General features: G+C 40.3%; 1 pseudogene; it reads right to left on the bottom strand.

Moving 5' to 3' along the window:
• Window positions 1-11,664: 11,664 nt before the first annotated feature.
• Window positions 11,665-12,693, bottom strand: LOC127086186 (probable serine/threonine-protein kinase PBL28; annotated as a pseudogene).
• Window positions 12,694-22,687: the final 9,994 nt, after the last annotated feature.

The following is a 22,687-nucleotide window of genomic DNA, read 5'->3' as shown; positions in this document are numbered from 1 at the left end:
TCAATTGCTGCTTCAATGCCTAGGATGCACGCCTCATATTCTGCTATATTATTCGTGCAATCAAAACACAACCTTGCTGTGAAAGGAGTGTATCCACCATTTGGATTCAACAGGACAGCTCCTACGCCATGCCCCATGTAATTGGAGGAACCATCGAACATGAGCTTCCACTGAGATCCGGGTTCAGGTCCTTCATCAAGTCTTGGGATTTCACAGTTCTTTACTACCATAATGTCTTCATCAGGGAAGTCAAACTTCAACGACTGGTACTCTTCAACGGGCTGGCTTGCCAGGTAATCAGACAACACACTTCCTTTGATGGCTTTCTGAGACACATATTGGATGTCATACTCAGATAGTAACATCTGCCAACGGGCGAGTCTTCCAGTCAAAGCAGGCTTTTCAAAGATGTACTTTATTGGATCCATTTTTGAGATCAACAAAGTAGTGTGGCAAATCATGTATTGTCTTAAACGACGAGCGGCCCATGCTAAAGCACAACAAGTTTTCTCCAAGAGTGAGTATCGGGATTCATAATCGGTAAATCTCTTACTCAGATAATAGATGGCATGCTCCTTTCGACCGGTTTCGTCATGTTGTCCCAGCACACATCCCATTGACTTTTCAAGCACAGTTAAGTACATAAAGAGTGGTTTCCCCTGAACAGGTGGAATTAGAATAGGGGGCTCTTGCAGGTATTGTCTGATCTTCTCAAAAGCCATTTGGCAGTCAGAATTCCATTCAACTGCTTGATCTTTTCTGAGCAACTTGAATATAGGTTCACACGTAGCAGTCATATGAGATATAAACCTAGAGATGTAGTTCAAACGTCCCAGGAATCCTCTAACTTCTTTCTCTGTACGTGGAGCAAGCATTTCTTGTATTGCCCTAACCTTGTCTGGATCTACCTCAATTCCTCGTTGACTGACAATGAAACCAAGCAACTTTCCGGATCGGACACCAAAGGTGCATTTGGCAGGATTCAGCCGTAGTCGAAATTTCCGAAGACGCTCAAGTAGCTTTTGCAAGTGGTCTATGTGATCCTCTTCACTTTGGGATTTTGCAATCATATCATCCACATAAACCTCGATTTCCTTGTGCATCATGTCATGGAAAAGAGTGACCATTGCTCTTTGGTAAGTTGCCCCAGCATTTTTGAGACCGAATGGCATTACCTTGTAGCAAAATGTTCCCCAAGGGGTGACGAATATGGTCTTTTCCATGTCTTTTGGGTCCATCTTGATTTGATTATAACCCGAGAATCCGTCCATAAAGGAGAAGACTGCGAACTTAGCAGTGTTGTCTACCAGAGTGTCAATATGTGGCAGGGGGAAGTCGTCCTTTGGACTAGCTTTGTTTAGATCCTTGTAATCAACACACATCCTGACCTTTCCATCCTTTTTGGGTACAGGTACTATGTTGGCTACCCATTGAGGGTACTTTGCAACTGCTAGAAAACCGGCATCAAATTGACGTTTCACCTCGTCACAAATCTTTAGAGCCATGTCGGGTCTTGCTCTTCGGAGCTTCTGCTTCACTGGAGGATAATCTGGATGTAATGGTAGTTTGTGGACCACAATATCAGTATCCAAACCTGGCATATCCTGATACGACCAAGCAAATACGTCTACATATTCATGTAGCAACTTGATCAGTCTTTCTTTGATGCTTGCCTCAAGTGTAGTCCCAACTTTGACCTCTTTCTTATCTTCTTCAGTGCCAAGGTTGATTGTTTCCACTGGTTCTTGATGTGGCTGAAGGGCCTTTGACTCGTGCTCGAGCATCCTTTCCAGTTCTTCTGGGAAATCACAATCTTCCTCACTCTCCTCTTCCGCTTGGTAGATGGGGAGTTCGAAATTATAGGAAGTAGCGGGGTCATCGAATTCAACTGGTTTATTGATTATTCTGCATGTTTTTTAATGATGGTTTTTTTTAGAAAAATGGAAATAAAATGCAAAAGAAGTAAAAAAAATTTTTTTGTAGTTTTTGAAAGGATTCCCATTTTAAGAAAAACAACAGATAAATGAACGACAAGAAATTGAACAAAATGCTCTTTATTTGTCATAATGATTTTTTTTGAAATTCAAAAGGGGCCCTACAAATGATCCATTAGCCTTGGGCAGAGCTAAGGATTTTTAAAAACACAAAGGAAAACAACAATTACTTTGACACAGGAAAAACTTCTGGAATCTCAACTGCCTCCCAATTTGTTAGGGCTGCTTCACACCGGTATATCAGATTTGATGTTTCTCCATCTTCAGTGTCATCTTCCACTGCACCAACTTGATCTCCATGGATAAATCCTTTGCTCAGAAAAACTTCTTGTATGCTCCGCACACGGTCCTTTGCAGGGACCAGGGCTCCTCCATTAGCAGAAGGCTTGTACCCCAAACCAAAACGGTCATTTTTCTCATTGACGTTGATGACTTGCCCCCAACCTGCAGGGCCTCCACTTTCAACTGTTGATCTTGCGCTCTTCAAAGAGGTGAATGACAAACTGGTTTTCTCAACAGGATCCTTAACCTCTTCAAGTGTGGCATTGGATATTTCAAGTGCTTGAAAAGAGGTTTCTAAGGCATCCTCATCAGCCTCAATATAACGGAAAGAGGAGAGTTGACTGATGATAAAATCTTCTTCACCTGAGACAATGACGAGCTTGTCATCGACAATAAACTTCATCTTTTGATGCAGAGTAGAAGTTACTGCCCCAGCAGCATGTATCCATGGGCGTCCCAAAAGGCAGCTATAAGCTGGATTTATGTCCATGACTTGGAAATTGATGGGGAATACATGCGGTCCGATCTGTATTGGTAACTCTACCTCCCCAACTACTGTCCTTTGCAAGCCATCAAAAGATTTCACCACAAGCGCACTAGGTTTCAACTCCGAACCTTGGTAAGACAATTTAGCGAGTGCCCTCTTTGGTAGAACATTGAGGGATGATCCAGTGTCAACTAAGACTCTGGCCAGAACATCTTCTTGGCACTTTATGGATACATATAAAGCGCGGTTGTGATTCTTCCCCTCTTTGGGTAGCTCTTCATTGCTGAAACTTAAAGTGTTGCAGGCTGTGATATTGGCGACCACTCCATCGAATTGGCCAACCGTTATATCTTGGGTAACATGAGCCTGAGCAAGCACTTTTAGTAGAGCCTCCCTATGAGCTTCGGAATTCAAAAGCAAAGACAAGATAGATACTTTTGATGGTGTTTGATGTAACTGATCAACTATCTTGTAGTCAGATTTCTTTATTATCCTTAGGAACTCACTTGCTTCATCTGTTTGCACAGCCGGTTGTGCCCCTCCATGCTCTGGGGTAGGATTTACATTTGCAGCTCCCCTTGTTGGCTCTTGAGGGTTCACATTGAAATTGGGAGTATAAATCCGACCACTGCGGGTCATCCTGCTTGTCCCTGCGATGTTAGTGATGTCGGCGTCAACATTCTTCAAGCCTTTCTCACTTTCGGCAGCTTTGGGCTTTCCATCTACCACTCCATCTACCACTGTTACGTCGTACTTCCAGGGTACCGCCTTGGTGCTTTCAAAAGGAAATGGGGTAGGCATGCAAACTACCACGGGTGATGGATGAACAACATATCTTCTGTGATAAGTTACCTCAAACGGTTCTGGTATATTAAAAACGGGTTCAATGACTGAAACTTCCTCGTTTGTTGTTGGACCAAAAATTTTCAAAACACCTTGATCCATCAAGTTCTGAATATCATTTCGTACCACTTTACATCCTCTTGGATGAACGGCACATTCCTCACAATTGTCGTGACATGTATCAATCAATCTAGCCCCCACCAATCCTGCATGAAGCGCTAGCAACGGAATTTTAACATCTTCCACGTTTTTGATTATACACACATCAGAAGCATCCTCGACGACATTAACATCACCGTGCGCTGGCAAAGGGTTACTTTTGACATTGGGTCTGACGTCTCGAAATGACAGAATCTTCTTCTCAACCAGGTCCCGCACAATATGCTTTAAAGCATAACATCCTTCTAAATCATGTCCAGGGGCATCCCCATGGAAAGGACAATGGGCATCTGGATTGTACCACGGAGGTAAAGGATTTGGTGGAGGACCCAATGATCTGGGAGTCACCAACCCTTTCTGTAGTAATGATGGGTACAATTCAGTGTATGTCATATGGATTGAAGCAAACGGAACTCTACCTCTTTGTACCCTGTTTTGATTTGGAGGATTTTGTGGACGAGGAGCCTGTGCCCTTGGCTGTTGATAAGTAGGTGGCGCGGGCGTTTGCTGGTATACCGGCGCTTGTTGAGCGGGTTGATAAACATGAGCTTGTGGTTGGTTGAAATTTAGTGTGACAGCTGCCACATATGGTTGTTGGACATATTGTACTGGATAAGTTGGTTGTTGTTGAGAAAATTGGTGTTGTTGAGTAAGTTGATGTTGTTTCTTCCATGAATGACTCCTTCTTTGACTGGTTGATACTGCATTTGTATCACCCTCCTTCTTTCTTTGAAATCCTCCAGGAAACTTTTTGGCATTACTACCAGATGTTTCAGAGGTAGTCATCATCTTTCCATTCTTCAATCCAAGTTCGACCTTTATGCCCACGGCGACCAGGTCAGAGAAGCTTGCAGATACACTACTTACCATTCTTTCATAGAACATCGGTTTGACTGTATCCATGAACCAATCCGCTAATTCCTTCTCAGCCAGAGGTGGTTCGACTTGCGAGGCCACTTCCCTCCATCGTTGCGCATATTCCTTAAAAGACTCCTTATCTTTCTGGGACATGCTGAGCAATTGCCTCCTATCTGGAGCCATATCCATATTATACTTATAATGTTGGATGAAAGCATCAGATAAGTCTTGGAAACAACGAATCCTACTCTGATCAAGGCTTAAGTACCATTTAGAGGGAGCACCCCTCAAGCTGTCTTGGAAGCAATGTATCATGAGTTTGTCATCCTCTACATGCGCAGCCATTTTTCGATAGTACATAATAAGGTGACTCTTAGGACACGAGTGGCCCTCTACCTATCGAAATCTGGGGTCTTGAACTTCGTAGGAATCACAAGACCTGATACTAAGCACATCTCCTTAGCAGGAGCACCAAAGACTTGGTCACCTTCCATAGCCCTCAATCTTTTCTCAAGCATCTGGTAATTCTCCTTCATCCCTCTTATGTCTTCCTTCCTTTCCTCATCTTCATCTGAAAAGTCTGGAGCATGTTGTTGATCCTCAAAGTAGGGTTGCACATGTGCACGAACAAGAGGAGGCGCGAACGTGTGGACCACTGGATGATTTTCATTGATGGTCGGTAGAGGAGCCGTCTGCTGAGTGGATGGTGCAAAACCAGGGGCGCCTTCAACTGTAGGCGTGAAACCGGGAGGTAAACCATAGCTTGGCCAGGTTGTTGGTACCGCCCTCGGAGGTTGGGGTTCAATCGATGGACCGGCGATTTCTGAAACAACCGTTGTTTGGGTGTCTAACTTTGCCCTGATGACCTGTAATATCTCCATGACCTGACCCATGTTTCCACGCAGGTCTTCGAGCTCTGAGCTCACTCGCTCCAATTCATACTCTTGATCTGCCATTCTTTGACGAGCTCTGGCACGAGTATTATATTGGTGTTGAAAATTCAGCGTGAAATTGGAGGAAGAAAGGACAGAATGAGACTCTGTTTTGAAAAATGCATGAATACATGTATGGATGCATTTTGTTTGCAAAACTCTTGGTTAGTTTCAATCATTCATTTCAAAAATGTCACAACACTTGTTCGCAAATATTTAAAATAATAAGGAAATGAAACACAATAAAATGAATCTCAAAAGCGATTTTTCATTAATCTCATATCAAAGTTCAAATACAAACAACGTGCTCATGGTTTATGGGCTTTCCGAACCGTAGCAAGGTCGGTAGTTAACCCTTCTAACATTGCCTTACAAAACTTAATGAAGTTAAAGACTTGATGCGGTGTGTTCTCTGGACACATGCACCAATCAACTTCTTGCAGCTTCTCAGGTAGCTCACGCATGATGGAACTCGCAAATCCGGACAGCTTCAGAAATTTTCCCTTCCACTCAGTGTAAAGCCCTTGAAGATCTTGAATGATGCGCACGTCTTCAGCCTTGGTCACCTCTATGTCCCTATAGAGGTTCCTCCAATATCTGCACTCACCTAGCAACACCATATATGCAGCATCCTGATCTTTTCCTTCAAGTGCCTGGATTCTAGCATCGGCTCGATCCAAATGATGTTTCAACCGTGTGCAAACTCTTTCTGACTCTTCAGTCTTCAACTTCTCGCGTTCCAGAGTATCCTTGTATTTTTGAATGGTATTCTCCAGTTCACGAGTACGAATCTCGGAAATCAGCCGTGTTTCCCTTTTCATTTCAAGGGTCAGCTCCAGAGTCTTGTTGAGTTTTTGAATCCGGAGTAAAGCTCTATCCAACTCCTCTTCCTTTGATTTGAACACAGATTTAGTGCTATAGAGCGCTTGTCCAAACTTTTCTCTCCTTGCTTCAGACTCTCTAGCTCTTTTGTTGGAGACTTCAAGCTCTTTGTCCTTCTTTTGTTGATCGTCTTTCAAGTTCCCATTCTCTATCGAGACTCGGCCAAGCTTGATTCTCAAATCAGCATTTTCCAACTCCAACTCCTTGATACGGGCGTTGAGCTTCTCTACATCTTCAGGTAATATGGGTTCTGGCTCCGTAACCAATGGATAGATAGAAGGATCAAAGGGATAAGGGAGTTTAATCATCTGAACCCTCTCTCTAACCCAACAAGTGTAAGGCTCTTGGGCAATGACATTTCTCTTACCCAACTCCTTACCCTTTCTGATGACTGCCTGCCAAGACCTCTTGATCTTTTTCACCATGGGATGATCTGCTTCAACACCATGTAAGATGAAAGGCTCTAGAGCTTCAGCTTTTGGAGGGCCATTCATAGGGTAACCATGCTGCCTCAGAGATAGCACAGGGTTATAGTTGATGCAACCCTTGGTTCCTATCAAAGGCACATTGGGGAAGTCTCCAATGCTGACAATCACATTCTCGGTTTCCCAATCCCTGATATACCACTTAACATGACTGGAGGTGAGGGAAGCTAACTTCTGGAAGGGCTTGAGTTCCTTTGAGACAAAAGGACCTTCTTCGGGCATATGGGATCTAAACCAAGCATGCAACAACTGCGCACAACATAAGACGATTCCTCCCTTCTTCTCATGACGATCATGGAGAGTGTAGTAGAGATCTGCCAAGAGGAACGGTACAGGGTTACCAGAGAGGAAAATTCTCACCGCCAGGTGGTCCACAAAAGGGTCAATATTTGGGAAGAGGACTATCCCATATACCAACACGGCTAACACAGCATAAAAGGCTTCCCAATTCCCTTCTTTTTCCATCTTCTTGGCCTGATCTTCCAAGAACTTCCTAGAAAAACCACTGAAAGGTCCTTTCACATCCCAATTGTCCACGACTTCAGAAACTTTCAGACCCAAAGCTGAAGCTATCCTCTTGGGAGGAATATCTTCATCGAGCTTAGGAAATGGATTATGATCCTTCAAATTCCGGCCTATGATCCTTTCAACCTCCTCCAAGGTAGGAGCCAACTGGAAGTCAGAAAACGTGAAACAACGTAGAGGTGGATCATAGAACTGAGCAATAGTCACTGCGGTCATCATGTCCATCTTCTCATTTAGGATGTCCAGAATTCTTCCATAGTTTTGTACAAAGCTGTTGAGTTTGAGGGGTGTTACTTTGGCACTCAACTTCTGTAGGCTGGTAAGGTCCACGTTCTTGTATTTGAACTGAAAAGTGCCTCTTCTCTCAGGATTCATCTTGCTAACAAGTCTTGGATTCCTGAAATAATGCGAAACAACTAAGAGTTTTGCTTTTTATGCATATGCAATGAATGGATGGATGCAATGTTTTTTTTTTGGATAGGTTCAAAGGTCCGAGGTATGGATAAATTTGATTGCTTTTCCAAAACGGGGTTCTCACCGAGTATGATCTAGGGCTTTGTTACAAAGGATCCCCAGAGTCATTGATTCACAAGAATGTTTGACGCTTACGGGAAATACTTTCCGGTCGTCAACTCCATCAAGGGAATCTATTCTGGGTGAGGTTCTCGTACCGACCCTTACGAAGTATTCACCTCGGGAGTCCGTACTACGCAACCATCGACTGGGTTCTAGACAGGGTACTCAGAGTCATGGATTCAAAAGACTGTTTGACGCTTACGGAAAATACTTTCCGGTCATCAACTCCATCTAGGGAATCTATTCTGAGCGAGGTTCTCGTATCGATCCTTACGAAGTATCCACTTCGGGAATCCATACTACGCAACCATCATTTCTAGTTGGTCAAAGGTTCAATGTTCTAAAAGGTTCTTAGAGTCATGGACCCCTTTGAAACATCGAAGCTTACGAGGTATACACCTCGGGCGACAATATTTGCAAAAGGATCTACTCTAAGTGAGGTTCTCGTACCGAGTCTTACGAAGTATTCACCTCGGGAGTCCGTACTACTCAACCATCGTCCTATCTTATGTTTTTTCACTCTAGACTCGGGTGTAGAGTCTTTCCCACATGGTTTGTAATCAAATACCCAAGTACCAACAATCACAATAGAACCAATATCCAACGGATATAACAATATAACAATAAATAAAACAAAAAACCACACAATTAAACAAACAAAGGCACACAAACGTCCTAACTAGGCTTGACTCACTTAGGGATTATGTATTCCCCAGCAGAGTCGCCATCTGTCGTACCTCATATGAAAAATGGGGATACGACTTCAAAGCGAAGCGCGATCCCACGCTCGCAATGATGGACTGAACAGAGTCGCCACCGAACTTTAATTATTCCTAAAAAGGAAAGGGGAAATATCGATAAAACCCAAGACAAAACGACAATGATTATTGGTCGTCGCAACCAAATAAGGGTTCGGGAGTCGATTACGCAAGGGGAAGGTATTAGCACCCCTCACGTCCGTTGTACTCAACGGGAACCATTAGGTCAGTTGTGTGCATTAATATTAGTTTGAAATGTTAGGCTTTTCAATTTATTATGTGGGAAAGAAAGAATAAGAAAGGGAAAATGTTTTTGGATTTTTGACAAAGGACTAAACCTAAGTTTTTTATTAGTGGGCCTGACAAGATTTACAAATTCTGCTCCTACGTATCTCAGTAGAGAAATCAAGGCTTACGTAGTTCTGGGTAGAAAAATGTTTGTTTGTTGGTCGATTTTAGTGAAAGCTATACTGTATTAATCGACGAAAACATTCTTTTACCCAAAACAGATGAGGAGTGGACGCATACCACACATCGAACGGATTTATAAATCTACATTCGGAAAAGCGTCACTTATCTCGACTCAACAATCGTGGCCGAAACATTGTTTTGTATCACTTAAGACAAGATACCTTTCGTTTATGAAAAAGGTTTTTGATTAGTTGCACGGCGGCGAGAAAAAGAGTTTGATTGGCTTGATGTATTTTGAGTGATGGCGAGAACTTGGATGAGCGAGATATACATCTCGAATCCTAGCCTCAGGAGTGCACGGTATACACCATGTTCCATTTCCATCTTTATTGAAAGAGTTTAAGATAGGAATTAAGTATTTTGGAATTTGATTGAGAAAGGGTTTAAAGAAACCGCATTGACAATTTTAGACGATGGTGAGAACTTGGATGAGCGAGATATACATCTCGAATCCTAGCCTCAGGAGTACATGGTATACACCATGTTCCATTTCCACCCATATTGAGAAAGTGTTAAAAAAGAATTAATTATTTTTGAGTTTTGTTGTGAAAATGACTTGACCATAGATCAAGTATTGATGGACGTTCAAGAGAAAATTGAATGAGTGTTTTAGAGAAAACGGAGTGGATAAATTTGGATGATGACGAGAGCTAGGATTGGCGAGATATACATCTCGAATCCTAGTCTCAGGAGTGCGCGGTATACACCACGTTCCACTTCCATCTTTATTGAAAGGTGTTTAGATATGAATTAAGTATTTTTTGAGTTTTTATGAAAAATGGCTTGACGTTGAATCAAGCGTTTGATGAAAGTTTGAAAGAAATGGAAAAGAAATAGGAGAGAGAAACGAATTGATTTGTTTATTGAGAAAATACTCGATGTTGGATCGAGTCATATTTTTGTATTTTTTGGGAATGGTTGATTTTATTCTTGTGTTAGTATCTAACTAAACAGTCAAACAAATAAAGAAATGAAACAGTACAAGATTATTACACATCGGGGGAGTGGGGTACATTTTGTCAAATGAGGATTCAAAGTCATGAAATAATTAAACCGGGCCCAAACAACAAATGATGCAAAGTATGAGTGTAAGTGCAAGAGAACCGGCTCATTGTAAGAAAGCCCAAGAGTAAGCTATGTGAGGTTGATGGCGATGCTTAAAAGCAATCGACTTACAAGGGTGTGGAAATGGGCTCGACGTTAAATCGAGAAAAGTGTGATTTTAATAGTTTAAAATGGTTTTGAATGGATGATGAAATTAAAAGAAAACAAATCTGTGCTATTAAACAATAATGAAACTATGAGCATAATAAAAACATAAACATGGAAAAAATGAATGCTAAAAGAAATAAAATGCCATATGTGGGTATCAAACCCACTCCACTAAAGACTAGAAACTACCCTCTCTCCACTGGACCAATTATGATTAGTTATTATTTACAACAAACACTTGGGTATATAAACCAGAACAGATTGGAATAAAGTTTTTTAAAAAAATAAAAAATAAAAACTAAAATGAAGTACTCTGTTGGGTTTTCAAAGAGAAATTAATTTGGGAAGACCAACATGAATATGCTACGATTATCCATAAACCAAAGTTAATGACCAACTAAGGGAAACTAAATGGTCACTTAATGGGATTTAAAGGTCTGCTTAATAATGTTTAATAAAGAGCAAATAATTAAAAAAAAAGAAATGAAAAGGGAGGACACAAACGAATTCCCAGAACTCATCGTCCTCACACCTCTCACGAACGAAGTCTCTCTTCTCTCAATCTCAAACGCTCCCGCGTCCCCAACCTTCACTCTCAACAAATCTCTCTCTCGCTCCTCACCTCAGTTGTCATCTCCCAATCTAAGCGCGAAAAGATAAAGAAACCATGGTTCCCAAGAGAAAGTTTGGACAGGACGGCTCACCTTTGACGGTGACGGCGAGCTCAGGTAATCCTTGAATCTTATCCCTTCACCTCTTCAAAAAATGGTTTTGCTTTGATTTTGGGATTAGGGTTTTTGTAGTATCTTTTTCTGCCTCTCAATTTTCGTCCTCGTGTCTCACTGATTCCTTCCCTATTTATCTTTTACGAATTAGGGTTTTCAGATTGGCATATGGAGTTCAAAAGAGTATCCTGCAAAATCTCTTTTTGGGTTGTCAGGTTTCGGTCGCCCTACTTGATGTTTGGATTTGGAACAGGTAATCTGAGCATGTGCTTTCTTCTTCATTTTTGTCTTAACTCTGTTTTGGGTAATTTTCTGAATTTCACTGCCTTGTTAATTGCTCTGTGTTACTGCAGTGAAAAAAATTGAAGATTCAAAGGCGGTTTCGGTTTTGATCACATCTTTGGATTGCTATGGTTTGGGTTATGCAGGTCCACGGTTAACATGAATTATGGCGGTATGATCGGTTATGGACCAGGGGCATAATTGAAACAGGACGGGTACATCTGGCATATGTGTAGCACAAGTTGTTAGTTAGACTTTGCAAAGCATCGGCAGTAAAATTATTTTCATCCCACAAAACATGATAATGAGCTGGATGGCTTGTACCCTGTATTCCGGCATGACTGCATAGATAAAAGTCAAACTCAGTCGGATGGCAGATCTTAGAATCCACAACAGTTCCAGGTAATATGTTGCCACTGCGATCAACAGACCTCTTGTCATGGTGGTTATTGGCAAAGAGCCTAGTATGATGACGTTTTTGAACCACCACAAAAGTCACAGGAGGCTGACATGTTCATGAAGATATTCCAAACCCTTGGCAGCTTCAAGTGCTATTCTCAATCGAGTTTCCCAATCTAAATTAACAGATGTGACACTCGAATTTTTATTGCTGACAGGATAAAGATGTTCTTGCAAGCCACCATTCTCCATAAATTCATACACCAACAGCTTATGATTATGATCAGAACAGTATCCAAGCAATGCAAGCAAATATGGCGAATGCAACCGGCTTAGCAATTCCACCTCGACTTTAAACTCTCCTTCTCCTTGCTTTCCTGCTTGATCCATCAACTTAATCCCAACCTTCCTTCCATCGTTGAGCACTCCATGGTAAACTAGTCCAAATCCACCTGACCAACCACATTTGACTTGCTGAAGCCTCCAGTAGCAGAATGCAGCTGCTTGAAAGTGAACACCTTAAGTCCTTCCTCAGCAACAACTTGCAGATTTGAAAAATATCACTTTTCTCATTAAGGTTAGCAGCATCTTCAACTTTATGACTATTGCGTCGGCGCTTGGAAACTTGGTTACGGATGTAGCAATAGTAAGCAAAAGCAACAAAAGAAGCAAAAACAGCGAGGGAGGCAAGTAGCACAATAGCAACAAGTGCAATCTTGGCTTTCCTTCTATAATCTTCATCTTCCACCATTTTTGTAGAAGCAAAAACTCCAACACTGGAAAATGGCTAGAGTGTGATGTCAAAACCGAGGAGAAGTTGCATTTTGTAAAAACCTATTATGGTTCCTCTCCTGTAACAAAATCTTCTCCGCCATCCTCTCTCATTTGAAAAGAAATATAAAAGAAGGAAGTTTATGGCTCACTTGCTAGTAATGGTGGTTGTATCTTGAAATCATTATTCTGAATGAAGTGGTTCGTTCTCATGCTAAGAATGCAGTTACCTCTTGTGGTAATAGTAGTTGTGAAGAGAGACTATTGGTAAAATTTGGTAACAATTTCCTTGATGCTAATGAGACTCCTAGCGGGTGGTAATTTCCTCTCTAGAAGTTTGCTGGTATTTATGGCTGGGTATGTAGGTACAGAAACATGGCCTATTATTTGCAGTCTAGTTTATTATTCCTCAGTCATATGCATCTTGAGGGAACTTTTTCATATTACTCTTTACATAAACTACTTCCTCCCTTTGTTGTCCAACCAATTGAAAAGATGTTCAATGGTTTTCTCTGTAACAAACTTGGTTTGAATGAAATGAATTTGTGGTTATAGAAATGAATATGAATTTTAGAAATAAATCTAAGACTAATCAAAATGTCAATTTAAAATAAATAAAAACCAACAAAACCAATTAAAATCGAATCAATCTATAATTTGTTAAAATTACTTTGATATCAACTCTAACATTCATTTGGAAATTAAAATCAATTAGAGTTTGAATCATTAGTAAAACATAATTAAGATTAACTTGAAATTTGGAATCAGATTTACTTTGAAATTAAATTAAAAATTAAAAATTAAAGAAAAGTCAAATAACTAAAATCCATTTTGTAATCACAAAGCACCATGATCAAAAAGCTAGATAATAACCAATGTTATCACAAAATATGGATTTGGGAATGGATGGTTGCCTTTGGTCATGAATGTATGCAAATGAACTTTAGGCCAAGTGCCAAATAAAAAAAATGGAAAAAATTCAGGATCCAAATCGGGGTATGACAGATGACGTGGATCTTCAATCGCTTCCGCTCATGAAAACCTTCCGCTCTCCGAATTCCTTGATCTCTGTAATCCTTCCTTGTTTGACAATACTGTGTTCGCCCCCTTCCAAGATGAACTTTTCTCTTGTAGAAACTCTCCTTATATAGTGAAAACCCCTTGGCAGAAGGTGGAAATCTCCAAAATGTCCATGCAGCTCAAGCCCGGCGAAAAAGCCAGAAAATCGGAAAATTAGCGTTTTAGGCTGACACGGTCGTGTCAGGCTGACACGGGAGGCCGTGTCATACCACTGCCTTGTTATTTCCTTGCTGACACACCCCAGGTGACCTGACACTGTCGTGTCAAGCTGGCACGGGCGGCCGTGTTAGACCACTGTTTTGGGTTTTTTTTGTACTTTCTTGGCCTTCCTCCTGACACGGCCCATGTCAGGCCTCCTGAACTGAAAAATCTTCTTTTTTCGAACGCCAAAACTTTCCACTTTCTCGCATTGAGTCCATTGGATCTTCTCCGTGGACCTGGAGGGCATAAACACGACAACCGACGCGTAAAATCACGAAAAACACAAAATAAAAATGAAAATTAATAAAATTGCTTAAATAACTTACGGGAAATGAAAATTAACTTTAAAGGTACCATAATGTGTACACAATGTCTCAAAGTTCTTGGTTTCTTATCGGATAAGCAACGAAAATATAGTGAAAATGGTGACCGATCACAACCCCAAACTTAGCTCAATGCTTGTCTTCAAGTAATGTCCTATACGACAAAGTGTCACTTCCCAAAAATTGTATTCTTACCATGATACTGCTGAGATCTTTCGCCAACGCCTTCACTCTCCCTTTTATAGTTCCTTCTTTTCCTAATAAGTTTTCAGCCGCACTTCCTCATCGAGGTCCCGCTTCACCTATCAGCTTACATCACACTCTCACCAAGTCTCTCGAGGTTAAAGTATTTTCACTCCTAATTCATAATATGTAATATCAACTCATAAGTTTGAATAGTTTCTCCTTTCATATCAACTACACATAACATACACTTTTTGAGGTCCTTCAGGCTGTAACGGAGCTTGGGTTATGGCGTGGATATTCCAAAGAAAACGGGAAACAAGTGGTTTTTGGTTCAAAGTCAATGTTAATGTTATTTTCATTGTGTTTGTTCATTTTCCTTCTTTTCCTCTATTTTTTTTATTGCTCTGGTTTTTCTTTGTTGTTTTTGTTATTCAACCGAGTGCCCTTCTTTGGCCACAGTACTTCGAGTATGATGTGGCTTCTTACTCAACTCGGAATGCACAGGGAACCTACGTTAGTTGAGTTTTAGAAGTTGCGTCCGATCTTTTCTTCAGCAGTATCGACTTTCTGGGAAGATCCTTCACAACAAGAAACCGTAAGTGGAGTGATCCTTTCTTCCACTACCACTCATGGTCATCGCTTAATCCAATAATGCACCAAGACCGTGAAATACATGCAGCACATGATACCTGATAGTAAAAATAAACCAAATGTGAAATGGTAAAAATTAAAAATTGGGAAATAATCAACAAAAATAAATGCAAAAAGCATAGCAAAACCTCCCCCACACTTGAACTAAACATTAGCCTTAATGTTTTCGAACAAGATAGAAGGAGGGTGACACACAGTACCCTACTGAGGGGGCTGGACCGGGAAGTGCGACATGACCACACGAAATTCAAAATTTTCAAACAACGCTCAAATCTACAGGCCTGACACGGGCCGTGTCAGCTAACACGGGCGGCCATGTCAGGCTGTTGTTATGCTCATCTTTCATCTTTTTCCATGTGAGTACCTTCGCCCTTTTATGCCAGACACTGTGCAAACCTAAAATAACAAAGAAACACAAACAATAATTAGAACTAGTAACACATGGGTTGCCTCCCACGAAGCGCTTCGTTTAACATCGCATAGCTCGACGGTTCATTCCTCTTGTTATTGGGGGTACTTCAGCCTCCAAATATTGTTGCACCTCTTGTCCAAAACTAGGAAGTTGTCTCTTTCATCAGTATGGATTCCTTTGTGCCATAAGTCCTCTTTAACCTCCATCTCCTTACCTTGTTTTCATTTTCTTTTCTTTCTCTTGGTTTTTGGAATTAAGGTAGGAGTCTTTTCATTCAGGGTGGCTAATGGCAGTGACGAGAGTCGAGAGGGCTTTCCTGCATCTTTTACTGATGTTGGCATGTTACTTTGCCTTCTCGCCTCTGTCTTGATTAAACCTACTTGATAGTGAGATTCTGTATCTTCATCTAGCTCCTGGTCTTCAATAGCATTCAATGTTATCTCTTTGTCGTGAACTTTCAAGGTTAACTTGCCTTGATCCATGTTGAGATTGCATCGACTTGTCTGCATGAAAGGTCGACCCAGAATGATGGGTGCCTCATCATCTTCGGGTATGTCTAGAATTACAAAATCAACAGGAAAAATCAAGTCCTCTATTGTTATCAGTACGTCTTCTGCTATACCATACGTATCCTTTCTTGAGTGATCCGCAAACTTCAGATTGGTCTTTGTATCAATGACATTTTTAATACCCAACCTGTGATAGATTGATAATGGCATCAGACTCACACTAGCTCCAGAATCTATTAGTACCTTTTTGAAGGTTCTTTCTTTAATTGTGCATGGTACTGTTACCGTTCTCGGATCCTTTTGTTTGTTAGGAATTTTCTGCCCCAGTGAGTTTGCACTATACTTTTCCTTCCAGGCTACCTGTTCTTCTGTTGTTGGTTTCTTTTCGGCCATTACCTCTTCCATGAATTTCTTGTAAATGGCCATTCTTTCGAGTGCTTCAAACAAAGACATATGACCCTCAACCTTTTTAAACATTGTCATGAATTTCTCCAAGTCTGACTCGCTTGGTTCCTTCTTTGTCACTCTTTGAGGGTAGGGCAACTTAATCATCGGTTTAGTCTCTTTTGTAATTTCCTCTTTAGTCGGCTCGCCCGGTGATATAATTTTTTTTCTTTTTAGCAGCTTTTTCTTTTTCGTCGTGACAATATTAATATTTTCTTGACCTCTTGGATTTTGAACTGTTTCACTTGGTAAGGAACCTGGTGTTTGAGAACTTGCTAGTTGTTGTGCTATCTGCCCCAGCTGAACTTCAAGATTCTTTAGAGAGGAGGTGGTGTTTTTCTGATTGTTTCTCGTCTCTGCTTCAAATTGCCTATTTTAAGCTGCCATGTTTTCAATGGCAATCTCGCAGGCTGCTTTCCTTGGAGCTTGCTGTTGCTGTTGTTGTTGATATTGAGTCTGATATTGACCTTGACCATGTTGTGGAACATTCCCTTTCTGATCTTTCCAGGAGAAGTTTGGATGATTCTTCCAACCTGGATTGTAAGTTTTAGAGTAGGGGTTATTCTGCTGTAAGAATTTTATCTCTTCAATTTGTTGAGGGGTTACAAAGCAATACACAGTGTGGTGAGGCCCATTACAGATTTCACAAGTGATGGTCTGAGAAGGTTGAATTTGAGCTACATGTTGAGTACTTATATTCATCGCTTTCAATTTCTTCTCCATTTCAGCAGCGACTGTTGCCTTTCAATTTCGATCAAGTTTTTGGCGTCGTTGCAGGGAAACTGCTAAAATATAGAGTTTAATTTTAAGTTCAATTAAAATTTTGTTGCTCTGCAATAAAATTATTTTTCTGTCATTTATATATTTTCATTCATTAATCTGTGTATGCGAGGAGAGCCCTCAGCAAAATTTCTTTTTGACGCAGAAATTGAGAGAACCCTTCACCGGAGACGTAGAAATGCTAGATTGGATTCCAAAGAAGAAGTTTCCTCTAATCACTTAGATTCAGAAAAAGAAACTATGGCTGAAATTCCTTCAGTTCCACCGCCTCCACCTCAGGAAAGACTCCTAGGTGACTATGGAGGGGAAAATGCATTGGGTGGTAGATTGACCATTGTCAACCAACCGGTGAATGTGACGAACTTTCAACTGCATCCCAGCATAATCAAGCAACTTGAGAGAAAATATTTCACCGGAAAGGTTAATGAAGATGCCAACAAGCACCTGCAGAGATTCCTGACCTTGAGTACTACTTTGAAAATTGATGGTCACACCGATGAAGCAAAGAAGTTAAGAATGTTCCTGTTCACTTTATCTGAAGAGGCGGAAGAGTGGTTTTACTCTCTTCCAGCTGGCAGTATTACCTCATGGGAAGAGATGGAAACAACTTTCTTAAATGAGTATTTTCCTGCATCAGTATTTTTGAGAAAAAGGTATGAAATCTTGAACTTCAAACAGAAAGATGGTGAGTCTTTGGGAGATACCTACAAAAGATTCAAAAGGGTCCTGGTAGCATGCCCAACTCATAATATAGATCAGACTGAACAAATGCAGATGTTTGTGAATGGGCTGAAAATAAAGACAAAATAGTTAATTGATACAGCAGCCGGTGGATCAACAAATTTCTCAACAGCCACCGGTATTAAAAGAATCATTGAAGCGATAGCCACAAATGAGCATCTAGAATTATATGATAGGTGTACAAGCAAACCTGAAGGAGTCATTGACCTGTAAGTAGAAGCAAATAAAATCCGTTTGGAAGATACAGTCGCTGCTGAAGTGGAGAAGAAATTGAAAGCGATGAATATAAGTACTCAACAGGTAGCTCAAATTCAACCTACTCAGACCATCACTTGTGAAATCTGTAATGGACCTCTCCATACTGTGTATTGCTTTGCAACCCCTCAACAAATTGAAGAGATAAAATTCTTACAATAGAATAACCCCTACTCTACCACTTATAATCCAGGTTGGAAGAATCATCCAAACTTCTCCTGGAAAGATCAGAAAGGGAATATTCCACAGTATGATCAAGGTCAATATCAGACTCAATATCAACAACAACAGCAACAGCAAGCTCTAAGGACAGAAGACCGGGAGATTGCCATTGAAAACATGGAAGCTCAAAATAGGCAATTTGAAGAAGAGACGAGAAACATTCAGAAAAACACCACTGTCTCTCTAAAGAATCTTGAAGTTCAGCTGGGGCAGATAGCACAACAACTAGCAAGTTCTCGAACACCAGGTTCCTTACCAAGTGAAACAGTTCAAAATCCAAGAGGTCAAGAAAATATTAATATTGTCACGACGAAAAAGAAAAAGGCTGCTAAAAAGAAAAAAATTATATCACCGGGCGAGCCGACTGAAGAGGAAATTACAAAAGAGACTAAACCGATGATTAAGTTGCCCTACCCTCAGAGAGTGACAAAGAAGGAACCAAGAGAGTCAGACTTGGAGAAATTCATGACAAAGTTTAAAAAGGTTGAGGGTCATATGTCTTTGTTTGAAGCACTCGAAAGAATGGCCATTTACAAGAAATTCATGGAAGCGGTAATGGCCGAAAAGAAACCAACAACAGAAGAACAGGTAGCCTGGAAGGAAAAGTATAGTGCAAACTCACTGGGGCAGAAAATTCCTAACAAACAAAAGGATCCGGGAACGGTAACAGTACTATGCACAATTAAAGAAAGAACCTTCAAAAAGGTACTAATAGATTCTGGAGCTAGTGTGAGTCTGATGCCATTATCAATCTATCACAGGTTGGGTATTAAAAATGTCATTGATACAAAGACCAATTTGAAGTTTGTGGATCACTCAAGAAAGGATGCATATGGTATAGCAGAAGACGTACCGGTAACAATAGAGGACTTGATTTTTCCTGTTGATTTTGTAATCCTAGACATACCCGAAGATGATGAGACACCCATCATTCTGGGTCGACCTTTCATGCAGACAAGTCGATGCAATCTCGACATGGATCAGGGCAAGTTAACCTTGAAAGTTCACGACAAAGAGATAACATTGAATGTTATTGAAGACCCGAAGCTAGAGGAAGATACAGAATCTCACTATCAAGTAGGTTTAATTAAGACAGAGGCGAGAAGGCAAAGTAACATGCCAACATCAGAGGAAGATGCAGGAAAGCCCTCTCGACTCTCATCACTGCCATTAGCCACCTTTCGTACCTCGGAAAAAATGAGAACACGACCTAGCGAAGCGCAATCACACGCTCGCAATGATGGACTAAACAGAGTCGCCACCGAACTTTATTTATTCCTAAAAAGGAAAGGGGAAATATCGATAAAACCCAAGAAAGAACGACAATGATTATGGTCGTCGCAACCAAATCAGGGTTCGGGAGTCGATTACGCGAGGGGAAGGTATTAGCACCCCTCATGTCCGTTGTACACAACGAGAACCGTTAGGTTAGTTGTGCGTCTTAGTGTTAGTTTGAAATGTTAGGCTTCTCGAGTTATTAGGTGGGGAAAGGAAGAATGGAAGAGAGGAGAACGTTTTTGGATTTTTCAACAAAGGACTAAACCTAAGTTTTTTATTAGTGAGCCTGACAAGATTTACAAATCCTGCTCCTACGTATCTCAATAGAGAAATCAAGGCTTACGTAGTTCTGGGTAGAAAAATGTTTGTTTGTTGGTCGATTTTAGCGAAAGCTACTTTGTGTCAAATCAACGAAAACATTGTTGGACTACCCAACACAGGTGGAGAAACATTGCCTTGCATTGTTTTGAAACAAAGTACCTTTCATTTGTGAAAAGGTTTAAGAGTCAATCGTACGATAATGAAAAAAGGTTGATTGGTTTGATGTGTTTTGAGTAATGGCTAGAACTTGGATGGACAAGATATCCATCTCGAATCCTAGTCTCAGGAGTGCGTGGTATCCACCATGTTCCATTTCCATCTTATTTGCAAAAATGTTTAATAAGAATTAAGTGTTTTTGTGGTTTGATTGAGAAAGGATTTGAAGAAACCGCTTTGACAATTTTAAATAATGGCGAGAGCTAAGATAGGCGAGGCATCCACCTCGAATCTTAATCTCAGGAGTGCATGGTATCCACCATGTTCCATTTCCATCTTTATTGAAAAAATGTTAAATAGGAGTTAAGTATTTTGAGTTTTATTATGAAAATGGCTTGATGTTGGATCAAGCATTTAATGAGAGATTGAGAAAGATTTGAATGAGTGTTTGAGAGAAACAAAATAGATAAATTTGGATGATGGAGATAACTAAGATAGGCGAGACATCCATCTCAAACCCTAGTCTCAGGAGTACGTGGTATCCACCACGGTCCATTTCCATCTTTATTGAAAAAGTCTTAAATATGAATTAAGTTTTTTGAGTTTTATTATGAAAAATTGCTTGACGTTGAATCAAGCATTTGATGAAGATTTGAAAGAAATGGAATGGATAGAAATGGGTTGATAGAAATGGATGGACTTATTTATTGAGAAAAATACTCGACGTTGGATCGAGTTTTTATTTTTGATCTTTTGGAAGTGGTTGATTTTATTCTTGTGTTAGTAGCTAGCTAAACAGTCAAGCAAGTAAAGAAGGAAAACAGTAAAACATTATTACACATCATGGGACTGGGGGTACATTTTGTCAAATGGGGATTCAAAGTAATGGAATAATTAAATCGGGCCCAAACAACAAGCAATGCAATGTATGAGTGTAAGTGCAAGAGGACCGTCTCATTGTAAGGCAGCCCAAGAGTAAGCTATTTGAGGTAAATAAGTAACACAACAAGTTATATTTACAAGGCACTCAAAAATTAAATTGAGAGAAACAAACATCGGGACGTGCACAGATAAAAATGGAGGGACACACAAAACATAAATAATGTGCTCAAAGTTGGTTTGCACATATTGACAACAATCGAAATGTCATATGTGATTAATCAAAACACGGAGAAATACTATCAATATATCAATAAAAATAATCACGGAACAACAACATGGGAACTGTTGAATCCATAAATCAAAATTGACATCTAACAATAAAATAAATTAATGGCAAAAGAATAACAGCAGAAGTTGAAAAAATAGAAAAAGGATTAATAATAAAATAGGACCTAAGCTAATCAAGGATCGAACTCAGGATCCTTCAATAAAACAAAGACGCTTATTAATATATAGTGAATTAAGAAAGAAAAACAAAAATAGTGGAAATCCGAAATGCAACACAGGGTATCGAACCTGCAACCCCAAGGTTTGCCAAGCCGCACCTTAGCCAACTCTACCACCAGTCCACCAATGATGTAGATGACATGAAAGAATAATAAAAGGCATCGGAAACGTATAAATGAAAGAAATCCAAAAATAGGTGCATCAGACCATCCAATAGGAACATAATGTTTCGTGGATATTGGAAAAACAACAAAGCCCATAAAGCAACAGAATTGCCGATACGGCAACGAAATCATTAAACTCCCAAGACCAAGCTCCCAAACATATTTGGAATAAACTCCAACATCAAACGCAACGCAAGCCTAACAGGTCCATCCAAAACCAGAGCTAAACCGACGTTGAGAGCTCTCAACTCAAAACAATTCTCAACATACACAAAAACCTTTTGGATCTAAAAAAACGAAAGCGAAACTCCGACGCAACATCGACATGGATCAATGAACAGGATTTTGACAAACAACAATCAAAGGTAAACAGTCAATCAAAGGCAAATGGAGCTTTCGACACCTTGAGGGTTATGAGAAGAAAAAATGAAAGAGAGAAGCTTTTACCGACTATCTGTTCCTTTTCTTGTCCAACGATTTCTCCCGGCGGAGGTACGCTCCGGAACTAAGCTCGCCTTGGCATATTTTCAATATGAACCCTGTGCGTGTTCTCTTCTCGCAAAAATGAAAAGGTTTCGTACTCTCTTTGTTCACTTTTTCGTTAGGTTTATTTTTTCTCTATCTGATTTTTGTCTTATGAACAGTATCCGACGCTCAATGAGGAGAAAGTTCTCCCTTTTATATTCATCCTGCTAGGGTTTGGAATTGGCCACTGAGATCAAAAGAGTATTGGAATTGGGAGTGCTTTCTTGCGCTGCTCTTTTGTCTACCCCATTTTGATGCTTGCTCAGAAAAGATAAGTTGTACCTTGTACTTTCCCTTGTAAAATATTTGCTTGGCTCTTGTTGCTACGTATTTTCACTTCTGGTAAATGGTTATTCACTGCTAATTTGGCTTTACTGTGGTAAATATGAAATGAAAAAAATGCTTATTG

This window comes from Lathyrus oleraceus, chromosome 5, assembly GCF_024323335.1.
Source record: "Lathyrus oleraceus cultivar Zhongwan6 chromosome 5, CAAS_Psat_ZW6_1.0, whole genome shotgun sequence".
In the NCBI taxonomy this organism is placed as follows: domain Eukaryota; kingdom Viridiplantae; phylum Streptophyta; class Magnoliopsida; order Fabales; family Fabaceae; genus Lathyrus; species Lathyrus oleraceus.
This window is presented reverse-complemented; position numbering and strand designations above follow the sequence as displayed.